We start from the raw sequence: 13664 nt of genomic DNA, 5'->3' as shown, positions 1-13664 counted from the left end.
TGATCCCTTGATCATTATGTAGTGTCCTTCCTTGTCTCTTGCATCATTCTTTATTTTAAAGTCTATTTTTATCTTATATGAGTATTGCTACTCCAGCTTTCTTTTGATTTCCATTTGCACGGATATCAAATGGAATTTCCATTTCCATCCCCTCACTTTCAGAGTGTATATGTCCCTAGGTCTGAAGTGGGTCTCTTGTAGACAGCATATATACGGGTCTTGTTTTTGTATCCATTCAGCGAGCCTGTGTCTTTTGGTTGGAGCATTTAATCCATTCACATTTAAGGTAATTATCGATATGTATGTTCCTATGACCATTTTCTTGTTTTGGGTTTGTTTTTGTAGGTCCTTTTCTTCTCTTGTGTTTCCCACTTAGAGAAGTTCCTTTAGCATTAGTTGCAGAGCTGGTTTGGTGGCGCTGAATTCTCTTAGATTTTGCTTGTCTGTAAAGCTTTTGATTTCTCCGTTGAATCTGAATGAGATCCTTCCCAGGTAGAGTAATCTTGGTTGTAGTTTCTTCCCTTTTATCACTTTAAATATATCATGCCACTCCCTTCTGGCTTGTAGAGTTTCTGCTGAGAAATCAGCTGTTAACCTTATGGGAGTTTCCTTGTAAGTTATTTGTTGTTTTTCCCTTGTTGCCTTCAATAATTTTTTTTTGTCTTTATTTTTTGTCGATTTGATTACTGTGTGTCTCCTTGGGTTTATCCTGCCTGGGACTCTCTGTGCTTCCTGGACTTGGGTGGCTATTTCCTTTCCCATGTTAGGGAAGTTTTCGACTATAATCTCTTCAAATATTTTCTCTGGTCCTTTCTCTCTCTCTTCTCCTCTGGGACCCCTATAATGTGAATGTTGTTGCGTTTAATGTTGTCCCAGAGGTCTCTTAGGCTGTCTTCATTTCTTTTCATTCTTTTTTCTTTATTCTGTTCTGTGGCAGTGAATTCCACCATTCTGTCTTCCAGGTCACTTACCTGTTCTTCTGCCTCAGTAATTCTGCTATTGATTCCTTCTAGTGTAGTTTTCATTTCAGTTATTGTATTGTTCATCTCTGTTTGTTTGTTCTTCTGTGTCTTTGTTAAACATTTCTTGCATATTCTCGATCTTGGCCTCCATTCTTTTTCCAAGTTCCTGGATCATCTTCCCTATCATTATTCTGAATTCTTTTTCTGGAAGGTTGCCTATCTCCATTTCATTTAGTTGTTTTGCTGGGGTTTTATCTTGTTCCTTCATCTGGTAAAAAGTCCTCTGCCTTTTCATTTTGTCTATCTTTCTGTGAATGTGGTTTTTCTTCCATAGGCTTCAGAATTGTAGTTCTTCTTGCTTCTACTCTGCGTGTATGTCTTAAATTTTCATACCATCTGTATTAGTAGGACAGATTCCTGGAAACTGAGCTGCTGCATCAAAAGGCACGGAAATTTAAAATTCTAATTGTCTTCTAGTTTCCTTCCCATAAGGTTGTACCGATTTCTGCCCACACCAGCATGTTATGAGATAGTCTCTTTGCTTACAGTGGAGCCAGTGTTGACATTTTCATATTTAAAAATTTTTGCTAATTAGTTTCATTAAAAAATTTTAATGATTGCATAACAGGTCTTGTTCTGCAGGTGACATACATTGTCCAACCTTTATTAGCAGATGGGCATTTACTTAGTTTTCTGTTGTTACTTAGTTTCCTTTCTTTTGCCTTAGTTTCCTCTTTATTTTATTTTATTTTACTGCTGCATAAGTAGTGTTAGACTAAAGATTCTCTGAACATTTGTCCTTATGTGCTAGTGGATTCATTACTGTGAAAACGGTTCTGGGGTTGAAGGGTATTATTTACAATCAGCTCTCTGTATCTGTGGGTTCTGTATCTGTAGGTTCTCCATCTGTGGATACAGAGGGCTGCCATTTTTTAGAAGGGTCTTGAGCATCAGTGGATTTTGGTATCTGTGCGGAACAACTGTAGTACTAATTTTAATGCATATTTCATTACTGCATTTTAAAAAAAATTTAAATTTTGGTTGTGTTGGGTCTTTGTTGCTGCATGTGGGCTTTCTTTAGTTGCGGCGAGCAGGGGCTACTCTTCGTTGTGGTGTGTGGGCTTCTCATTGCGGTGGCTTCTCTTGTTGCAGAGCATGGGCTCTAGGTGTGTGGGCTGCAGTAGTTGTGGTAGTAGTAGGCAGATTCTTAATCACTGCGCCACCGGGGAAGCCCCCTTACTGCTTTTTAAGAAGGCTGTTATTCTTTACATTTACCTTGGCAGCAGTGTATGAACTTTCCCCTTTCCCACATCCCCAGGAGAGAGAGTTATTATCTGCTTTTATTTTCTTCTGGCCAGTAAAAAATGTCTTGGTTATTTGAATTACACTTTTTCTTACTTAGTAATTTTGAATATCTTTTTGTTGTTATTTGTTTGTTTGTTATTGGGATTTGTTTTCTGTGCATTTCCAATCCTGTCTTTTGCCTGTTTTTCCTGTTGGGTTGTCTGTCTTTTGCTTATCAATTTATACATACATACATACACACACATGACACACTGTCCTCATTAAGAAATCTAGCCTGACCCTCAGATTCTAATTTACTTCCCTAGGTTTTCTTACAGTGTTTTTTATTTTTTACATTTAAGTCTTTATCTTTGTTTTTAAAAATATGATGTAAAGGGAAGATCTTTATTTTTCTCTAGAGCAGTGCTGTCCAGTAGAAATAAAATGCAAGATACTTAAGTAATTTTAAGTCAAAGTTGCATTAAAAAAAGTAAAAAGAAACAAGTGAAATTAATCGTAATGTTTTATTTCACCAACTTAACCCATTATATCAAAAATATTTTTACATGTAATCCATTTTAAGCAATTATTAGTGGGATATTTTATGTTTTCTCAGACTAAGTCTTTGAAATCCAATGTATATTTTACACTCATCAAATCTCAATTCTAGACTAGGTGCATTTTAGGTGCTCAGTGGCCACATGTGGCTAGTGGTTACTGTTGAATAGCATGCATTAGATGGCTTAGATGGATGGCTAGTTGTGCTAGCTACATTTATTAAATAATCATCCTCTTTTCATTGAATTAAACTATCACACTTGTCATATCTGAAATTCTTTCATAGTGAGATCTGTTTCTGGATTTTTGATTCTATATTCTAATCTTCTATTTATCTCTTCTTAACACCAACACCATAGATTTTATTTCATTGATTTTATAGTATTTTCTGAAATCTAGACAGGCAAGTCTCTCTTTCCTGTTATTTTTATACTTTTTCTTAGATGTTTTTGGACATGTATTCCGTATACACTCTGAAATCATTTTTTACTGTTCCCTCCCGTCAAAGAAAAAGAGAAAAACCTATTGTGATTCTAAACAGAAAAACATTAAATGTATAATTTAATTTGGGTATTGTTGGCATTTTTTATGTGTCTTCCCAGCCAAGAATGTGGTTTGCTTTCCATTTATTTAGGTCTTATTTTATTTCTTCAATAGATCTTCATTTTTAAAAAAAAAATTATTTAATTTTAGCTGTGCTGGGTCTTTATTGCTGTGCACAGGCTTTCTCTAGTTCCTGCAAGCGGGGGCTACTCTTTGTTGTGGTGCGCGAGTTTCTCACTGTGGTGGCTTCTCTTGTTGCGGAGCTCGGGCTCTAGGCGAGTGGGTTTCAGTAGTTGTGGCACACGGGCTCAGTAGTTGTGGCTTCTGGGCTCTAGAGCGCAGACTCAGTAGTTATGGCACATGGGCTTAGTTGCTCCACGGCATGTGGGATCATCCCAGACCAGGGCTCAAACCCGTGTCCCCTGCATTGGCAGGTGGATTCTCGACCACTGTGCCACCAGGGAAGTCCCAAGATCTTCATTTTTAAAAAATAGATTAATTTAGCATTTTTGGGGGCTGTTATGAATTTTTGGCTGTTTTTTTGGCTGTTAACCATTTTTTTGGCTGTTTCTGATAAGCATACCAGGTGCTTCATTGCTTGGATAAAGAAGTAAGAAATAATTGATATTTGACTATTTCTCATATCTAGACCCCCATCACAATCTCTTACTAGTAGTAGTAAATTTTTAATTATAGAGTTCATTTAAATATTAACTGGCACTCCGTGTTTTCATAGGTTTCCCCAGACAGTTCTTGTGCATTTGGCCAGAGAAGCTCATTTGAGATCTGCTAATCTGTATGCTAAAGTTTCTCAAAATTTGTTTCTGGCTTATATGTCGCTCTTGAAACTCACACATCTGGAGTTCAACATGTATGAACTGTGATTTTTCCCTCTCACTCTTTCACAACTAATGTGTTACTGAGTTCCAGGAATTCTTCTTAACTGCTGCCCTTTTCTCCCTCCCTAGAGTATCAAAGAATTTGTAGATATTTTAAAAAACTACTGCAGAGATTAAAGGGTCTCAATTTATAGAGCCTTCAGAAGTAAATTTCCCTGCCCTTTACATCGCCTGTGAAGGTGCTCTTTTGGTTTGAACTGCTCAGTCATTCTGTTGCTCTCACGAGTACCCCTTTCCATGTGCTAATACAGTTACTAGCACTGATATCTATCCTTTTCTGTCTGAGAAGATTAAAAAATCCTAAATCCTAGGGCACATAGAAGGAAACCATGTACTGGGAGGGGGTTATGTATTAGTTTCCTAGCGTTGCTATAACAAGGTATCACAAACTGGTGGCTTAAAAGAACAAAATTTATTTTCTCACAGTTCTGGAGGAAGACTGAAATCAAGGTGTTGGTCAGGTTGATTGCTTCTGGAGGCTTTGAGGGAGAATATGTTCCATGCCTCTCTCCTAGCTTCTTGTGGTGGCCGGCAATCCTTTGTTTCTTGGCAGTCTCTCTCTCCACTGTCACGTGGTGTTCTCGTTGTGTGTCTGTGTCCGTGTCCAAAATTCCTTCTTCTAAAAAGAACATCAGTCATTGGATTAATGCCCACCTTAATCCAGTATGCCCTCATTTTAACTTGATTACATTTACAAAGACCCTATTTCCAAATAAGATTGCATTCTGAGGTTCCTAGTGGACATGAATTTTGGGGGGACACTATTCAACCCAATATAGGGTATAAATTTTAAATTTCACTGGTGTCTGTAGACACTTCACCAGAGAGAAGTTTCCATGACACTGCAATATCCAGATGTCCTTGATGTAGACATTGAGTTGGTCAGTGGACTAGTCAGATTGTAGAACCATGGCTGCTACTTGTTCATATGCAAATATTTGGTTATGGGAAGCTAAGAGAATTAGTACTAAGTAGGAGAAGCTGAGCCTGGGAAATTTGCCACTTTTGATCATCTGTCTCTGTGTCGTGATACCACCTTGCTTGATTACTTGGTGCCAAGGGGATCATACCAGAGGTCATCCCTGGTATTCTTTGGTCTGTAGGCAAAGCCTTTTTTCAAATAACACAAGTGCAAGACGTGCTTATCTAAGTGGCACTTCAGTAGAGGAATCATGGGATTGTCAAGCTGTCCTCCACTCCCCTTACTTGATATGCATAGAAGAGGCACTTTTACCTCCAGGAAAGATTGCAGAATTTGGTTTTCTTGATTCTCAAGCTGGCTCTATTTTAGGGAGGGGATCAAAAGGAGAAGTGGCTGCTCCTAGTACAGTGAGTATGTAGTAGGTATTCTATAAATGTTTGTTGAATTAAGGAATCTTTTTCTCATGGGGTAGCTGTTGGCATAATACATAGCTAATATTTATCTATATGGTGCTTTGTCTCCTTTGACTTCCACAACATTAGTATGTGGAAGGTTTTATTACTCCAGCTCTTCCCACTGCCAAATTATCATCCATCAGAACTAAGTTATTGTTATTTGTAGTTCCCTAAATCTAGTGCCCTATTTCACAGCTTGATGCCTTTGTTTTCCTGGATTCCTCCTAATCTTGCTCCCACCTCCAAGTTGTTAATATTTTTCTTTGCAAAACTTCTGTACTTTTATAGTGTTCTTGAACTATTGATTTTTTTTTTTTTTTTTGCGGTACACGGGCCTCTCGCTGCCGTGGCCTCTCCCGCTGTGGAGCACAGGCTCCGGACACGCAGGCTCAGCGGCCATGGCTCACAGGCCCAGCCGCTCCACGGCATGTGGGATCCTCCCGGACCGGGGCATGAACCCCTGTCCCCTGCATCGGCAGGCGGACTCTCAACCACTGCGCCACCAGGGAAGCTCCTATTGATGTTTTTATATCTGTCCTCCACTGGACTAGGAACTACTTGAGAGCAGAAATTGTCTTTGTTTTCCCATTGCTTCACAGTGTCTGACACACAGGAAGCCTTAGCTCAAAGAAGGAGATCAAGGCTTGGAATGAATGAGTAATTTGCCTGAGGTCACACAGCTGGTGTATGGCAGAGCCAGAGGAGAATCTAAATCCTTAACCACTCAACAACTATAAAGAAGAAAACACTGCACGGGTGTCAGGAGACCCAAGGACTAACCTTGAGTTGGCAGCTCTTGTGTTATCCTACCTAGGTGAGATTCTTTACCTTTATGGTATCAGTATTTCAGTTCTTGTTTGTAATGCTCTTTTTAGGACCATCAACCAAAGGTTCTTTTTGTATGCATTTCTTCCAAGGAAATTGAAAAAGTCTCAATTCCCTATAGATTCCTTTTGAGATAAGTCGCTGAAGAGAACTGTTGGCTATAATGAAGGTATGAAGAATTTCCTTTTATGGCTCAAGAGTATCCCTCCTATGAGGAGTTCAGACTAGGTGCTCTATAGGGCCCTTTTGGATTTTATATTCCAAGTCTTTCTACCTCACCTGAATGCTCTCCGTTGATGACTACCCTTTATTCTTTCTTTCCCTCATCTTCATGTTGAGATGGAACGTTTCCTCAGGAGCGACCACCTTCTGCTCTCCATGGTCCTGAAAAGATGTCTCTGGGCTTCCTGAAAGTTTCTGTTTCCCAAATGCAAATTTGAGTTTTGATTGGTTCTTGAGGAAAAAGAAGATGGCAGATGATCTGCTAATGACTTACTGGAAAACACAGGAGAATGAAAGGCACTACGCAGGTGGTAGAGTCAGGTCTTCTGTTATTTTGCATTTCTCCATCTCTCCCTCTTTCTTTTGGCTGCCTCAGTGAGTCCAACTCTGCTTCTCTTGTTGCTGAGGTCTCAGACCTTATTATTTACTCTAGAGGTGCTGGCGTAACTGAGCTCAGATTTAGGATTAAGGACATTAGGACTGGAGAATGATTAGCTAGGTTCCAGAGGCTGATGGGTTTATCTGTCAGAGAGACTTCAGGAGCTCTGTATCTCTCACACTCAGACCTTTGTCCGCCCTGGGAGCAACACAGTGTTGTCACTGATCATGCCCTCATTCACTTCAGTGAATCCCTGAGGAGCTAGAATGTCCTCCCTCCCATCCTAAGAATTCCACTGCTTAGGAAGTGACCCCAAAGTGATAGCCTCTAAAGTCCTCTCCCTGTTCCCATAGAGCACCACAGAAAGATTCCAGGTGGAGATCCTGACCCACCTTTCACAGTAGGATGTGAAACTACTGGAATGAGATTTTTTTTTTCTTTCTTTCTTTTTTCTTTTTAAAGGTCATTTTCTTTGCTGTTGATATCCAGTGCTTCACTGCTTTGTTAATTATGTTGTAATTCCTCTCCTGTATCCCTCCCATTTAATTAATTGCCAGTTTCTGACATTTCTAAACATCTTAGCTGTCCCCTCCTTCCTTTTCCACTTTGACTGTCCTATTTCAGGCCCTTTCTATACTGTGGCAACTGACTCCCTACCTTTATCTGAGCATTTGGTCTCACTCCCTTGCCTCACTCCCAGTCTTTCCTCTGTACTGCCTCCTCGGTGATATTTCTGACTCAGAACTCTGTAGTATTCCCCTACTCAGTCATCCTTGATGGTGACTTTTATCCTTCACTGATTGGGTAAGACCTAAATCTCTCTGGAATGGCTTACAAGTCTCTTTATGATCTTGTTCAGTGGGCTGTCCTAACTTTATAGGTGGGAGATTTGTGAGGAAGAACAGACCACTTGTAGAGAAATAGACACTGCATCTTTGTGCACTTAGGTATATGGGGGATTCCATATGTGATCCCATTCAAATGTAAGGAGAGAAAGTTTAAAACAGCTTTCTACAGTCTTCGTTTTGGCTGGTGAAAGGAGCAAAGTGATCCTTCTTGTTTGTCAAACTGAGCACTTTCTAGGGAAGCCAAGATCTTTGCAAACTGCTCATGGAAATTACTCTTTCTCTTTGCAATAGATGTGGGCCATGGACCACTGAGGACACTCATTAAGCATGTACTCCTCAAATATTGAAGGAAGAGTCCATCAGAAACAAACTTTTATTGAGAGACTGTGTTAGGCATTGTGCTAGGTCCCATGGATACCAGTGAACAAGACATAGTCCCTTCAGGAATCTGAGGTCATAGCTGGGAAAAGAGACAGCTAATTCCAAAATGTTTCTCCAGAGATATAGCCAGTTCCAAACTAACTCTAGTCTTGATCATAATTCCTTTATTTTTTTATTTTTTTCATAACTCCTTTAGAGTTATTGTTTTCATAGTCTTTTTTCTTTTATCAGTCTTTATAGTGCTTCCTCTTTTTTGCTTTCAAATCAGCATTTAACAAAGCCTTTATTGGCCCTGCTGACCTATGTGGCAACAATCTTCCCTTTGCTGCAGTGAGAGAAGTAGTCTGCATTTATTTTACTTTCCTCAATTCTCATCTTTCCCCATGGGGGCCCAGCGTGCAGTGGTTGCAAACAGCAGCCTCCTCAGTAGTGTGTGCAGCCTGTTGCCTGAATGGGTTGCCCTAAGGGACCTTGGAGACAGCCCTTTCCAGTGGACATTCATGACTGGCATGCTGCCCCCAATCTAGGCTCCAGACAGGTATGTGCGGCGTCTTTGGAAAGCCCCAGGGCACAGTGGCCAGGGTCCACATTGGCCAAATCATAATGTCCATCCACACCAAGCTACAGAACAAGGAACATGTGCTTGAGGCCCTCTGCAGGGCCGAGTTCAAGTTCCCTGGCCGCCAGAAGAGCTACATCTCCAAGAAGTGGGGATTTACTAAGTTTAATGGGGATGAATTTGAAAACATGGTGGCAAAAAAGTGGCTCATCCCGGATGGCTGTGGGGTCAGATGCATCCCTAATTGTTGCCCCTAGACAAATGGTGGGCCCTGCACTCTTTAGAGTTTTGGCGCTGTCCCCTTCTTACTCATGCCCACCAATAAATCCTACTTTCCTGTCAGAAAACAAATTCTCATCTTTCTTTGACTTCTGCAGTCCCACTTCTTCTCGCCACTTAATTTACACTGTCTTCCAATGGTCCTCAGAGGCCTTTCCTTAGTCTTCTCTATGGCACCTGCCACCACTCATGATGCTCCCTCAGTCTCAGAGCACTGTTGGATACCGTCCAGTCTGCTCAGTCTCTCCCTTTGTCCCCACCACCTCTTCCCCCCTGCCCCCCCCACTTGCCTCTCCCATGAACCTCTAACAGACTCTTCCTCAACACCCTCCTCACATTTCCAAGATAAGGTGAGTCAAACTTTGAAGTGAAAAGAAAGTTTTATTTGGACATCATCTGCATTTCTTTTTTTTTTAACATCTTTATTGGAGTATAATTGCTTTACAGTGGTGTGTTAGTTTCTGCTTTACAGCAAAGTGAATCAGCTATACATATACATATATCCCCATATCTCCTCCCTCTTGCATCTCCCTCCCACCCTCCCTATCCCACCCCTCTAGGTGGTCACAAAGCACCGAGCTGATCTCCCTGTGCTATGCAGCTGCTTCCCACTAGCTATTTTACATTTGGTAGTGTATATATGTCCGTGCCACTCTCTCACTTCGTTCCAGCTTACCCTTCCCCCTCCCCGTGTCTTCAAGTCCATTCTCTACGTCTGTGTCTTTTATTCCTGTCCTGCCCCTAGGTTCTTCAGAACCATTTTTTTTTAAGATTCCATATATATATGTTAGCATACAGTATTTGTTTTTCTCTTTCTGACTTCACTCTGTCTAGGTCCATCCACCTCACTACAAATAACTCAATTTCGTTTCTTTTTATGAGCCCCACTCTTGCCAACACCTTGATTGCAGCCTTGTAGGCACCCTGAAATAGATGACCCAGCTTATGCTGTGCTTGGATTGCTGACCCACAGAAACTGTGAGATGCTGTGAGATCCTCTTGTTTGGGGTAATTTGTTATGCAGTAATAGATAATATATTCTGATGTATGGAAATGCCAACTGCCCAATAACTGGAGGCCTGGGGGCCCATGGCAAATTATAGACTCCTTTGCCAAGTGTTAAAAACACCACTGATCCAACTGGTCGGTGATTTCTTGCAGCCCCACTTGCTGGGAGAAGAAGGAACCCCAGGTTCTAATTAGCTTATTATTCAGGCTACCCAGCATGAGCTCCCAGTGTTATTTTCAGACAGTTCTGCTTCTTGCATCATAAAGATAATAGAATAACAATAGAGTGAGTTAATAAGGTTAGGACAGTGGGTTATAGACCCTCTTATGTAGGGATGTGTTTTTCTATTGAAATCTCACTATGAGGAGAAAGAGTTATTGAAGGCACTAAATAAACTTAAGAGAAAGGAGTTTCCAAGAAAATGTCAGTATCTTAACTAAGAAGTAATTTTGTGACCTCAAAGGGCAGGAAACAGGAAGCTGTAGGTAAGCTGTGGTAGAAGTGAAGGCTGATTTCTAGCCAAATAAATTTCAAGAGAAAAAACCAAAAAGGATCAGTAAGTTAGGAGACATAGCAACCAAAATCAGTGAGTACATCTCTTTGAATCCTGGTTTAAACACCTCAGTTTTTAAGAAAAAAATATAATTAGGGAAGTGTGAACATGCACTGGATATTTGATGATGTTAAGAATTGTTATTTTTATTTACTTATTTATTTTTTTTACGGTACGCAGGCCTCTCACTGTTGTGGCCTCTCCCGTTGCGGGGCACAGGCTCCGGACGCACAGGATCAGCAGCCATGGCTCACGGGCCCAGCCGCTCCACGGCATGTGGGATCTTCCCAGACCAGGGCATGAACCCGTGTCCCCTGAGTCGGCAGGTGGACTCTCAACCACTGCGCCACCAGGGAAGCCCAAGAATTGTTATTTTTAGAAATGATATTGTAATTATGAAATTTATAAAATTAATTTTAGGGATACATTAAAAATATTACAGATGGGGCTTCCCTGGTGGCTCAGTGGTTGAGAGTCCGCCTGCTGATGCAGGGGACATGGGTTCGTGCCTCGGTCCAGGAAGATCCCTCGTGCCGCGGAGCGGCTAGGCCCGTGAGCCATGGCCACTGAGCCTGCGCGTCCGGAGCCTGTGCTCCGCAACGGGAGAGGCCACAACAGTGAGAGGCCCGCGTACAGCAAAAAAAAAAAAAAAAAAAAAAAAAAAAATTACAGATGAAATGATATATCTATAATTTTGTTTAAAATATCCAGCATGTACTGGGGGAGAACTAGGCGGGAATATAAATGATGCAAGGTTGATTCCAGCTATATGACATATGGAAAAGGCAAAACTACAGAGACAAGAAAACCTAGTGGTAACTGGTGGGGGGGGGGGGGGTAGGGTAGGGAGATAAATAGGCAGAACACAGAGGATTTTTAGGGCAATGAAAATGCTTTGTATGCTATAATAATAATGAATATATGTCATACATTTGTTCAAACCATAGTATGTACAACTCCAAGAGTGAACACTAAGGAGAACTATGGACTTCATGATTATGATGTGTCAATGTAGGTTCATCCTTGGTAAAAAATGTACCATTCTGGTGAGTGGTGTTGATAATGGGGGAGACTGTGTAAGTGTGGGGCGGAGGGTATATGGAAAATCTCTGTACCTTCCTCTCAATTTTGTTGAAAATCTAAAACTTTTCTAAAACAAAATCTTTTAAAAAATTTTAAAAATACACATACAAAGCAAAAAAACCCAAAAAACCAAAATAAAACCTGTTCAGTAGAAGGACTCAATAGCAGAATTGAGCGGGCAGAAGAAAGAATTTGAAGATAGTTCAATAGAGTTTATCTGGTATGAAGAATTGGAAGAAATAAGAATAAAAAAATATGAACAGAGCCTCAGATACTGTGGGACAACATTAGTACCAACATATGCATAATAGGAGTCTCAGCAAAGGAGGAAAGAGAAAAAGCAGAAAAAATAAAGAAATAAAGGCTTAAAACTTCCCACATTTGATGAGAAACTTGAATCTATACACTCAAGAGATGTAAGATGATCCACACACACCAAGACACATTATGGTCAAAAGATTGTGAACAAAAGAAAGGAGAAAAATTTGCAAGCAGTAGGAGAAAAAGCTCATTACATATTAAACACACACCCACACACAATAAGAATAACAGCTAACTTCTCATCAGAAACAATAGAGGCCAGAAAGCATTGATACATTCAAAATGAAAAGCAAAATAAAGCTAAACAAAAACACAGAAACCACCAAATAACCTGTTAACAAAGAATCCTGTATCTAGCAAAACTATGATTTGAAACTGAAGATAAAAACATTCCCAAAGACACTGAGAGGATTTATTGCTAGCAGATCTGTTTTACAAGAAATACTATAGTTAAGTTCTTTAGACTGAGAAGAAATGACACCAGACAATAACCCCAATCCGCATGAAAAAAAGAGCACCAGGAACGGTAATATGAACATAATTATGAAAAACATTATAAATGTATTTTTATCTTATCTGACTTAAATTATATAAAGCAATAATAAATTTATTGCATTGGGCTTCCAACATTTTCAGATGTAATATATATTCATGTGAATAATTGGACAAAGGATGGAGGAGGGAATGGAACTCTTTTGGAGTAAGGAAATGACAAAAATGGTAATTTGAATCCACAAGAGGAAGAGTACTGGAAATGCTAAGTACAGGGTTTAAAATGAAAGGCTCAAGTATGTTTTTTCTCTTTTCTCAACTTCTTTAAAAGAAAATTATATAAATCAGTATGATGCTATGTTATAAATATAGCTTTGTAATATATGTAGATGTAATATATATGACAGTAATAACACGAAGGAGAGGAGTTATAACAAAACTATATCAGAGCAACGTTTCTGTGCTTACTGGAATTAAATTAGTATTTATCCAAAGTATACTGTGATAAGGTAGAGATTGTAATTCCGAAAGAAACCACTATAGTTCAGAATTACACTTAGAAATGAACAAAATAATTTATATGGCTCCTAGCAAAATATCTACTTAATAAAAGACAATAAGGAAGGAACAGAGGAACAAAAAGATGTGAGATACATAAAAAAATGAAAAAAAAGGTAAACAAATCCACTCAGATAAAAAATAATATTAAATGTGAATGGATTAAACGTACTTAGTTTTCTGTGCTATATAATAAGTGACCACAAACCTAGCCCCCAAATCAACGCACATTTATTATCTCACAGTTTCTGTGGGTCAGGACTCCAAGTATGCCTCAGCTGGGTTCTCTGCAAGGCTGTATTAAGGTGTCAGTTGTGTTCTTAACTGGAGGATTGACTGTATGATCCACTTCCACACTCACTAAGGACGTCAGTAGAATTCAGTTCCCTGTGGTTATAAGACTGAGGGACTTGACTTCTTGCTGGTTGTTGGCTGGAGGTTGCCCTCAGCTCCTAGTAGCCACCCTGAGCTCCTTGTCACATGGGAGCCTCAACATGGCTGCTGCTTCAAAGCCAGCACAGGAGAGTGTCTC

General features: G+C 40.0%; 1 long non-coding RNA gene and 1 pseudogene across 4 annotated transcripts in view; both read left to right on the top strand.

The window, feature by feature from the left end:
• Nucleotides 1–13664, top strand: part of LOC141279716 (uncharacterized) — a 33995-nt gene that overhangs the window by 6702 nt on the left and 13629 nt on the right. The window contains exons 2-3 of one of the 4 annotated variants that reach the window (XR_012334393.1): nucleotides 6223–6437; nucleotides 6788–10124. This is a non-coding gene — a long non-coding RNA (uncharacterized lncRNA). Of the gene's footprint in view, nucleotides 1–6222; nucleotides 10125–13664 lie in introns of all 4 variants that reach the window. The other 3 variants (XR_012334394.1, XR_012334395.1, XR_012334392.1) reach the window with 3 other exon arrangements.
• On the top strand, nucleotides 8604–8761 carry LOC117314015 (small nucleolar RNA SNORA70; annotated as a pseudogene).

The sequence above is a fragment of the Tursiops truncatus genome, chromosome 10 (genome assembly GCF_011762595.2).
Source record: "Tursiops truncatus isolate mTurTru1 chromosome 10, mTurTru1.mat.Y, whole genome shotgun sequence".
NCBI classification, from domain to species: domain Eukaryota; kingdom Metazoa; phylum Chordata; class Mammalia; order Artiodactyla; family Delphinidae; genus Tursiops; species Tursiops truncatus.
Note: the sequence above shows the minus strand (reverse complement) of the source record. Positions and strands in the feature narration are given on the sequence as shown.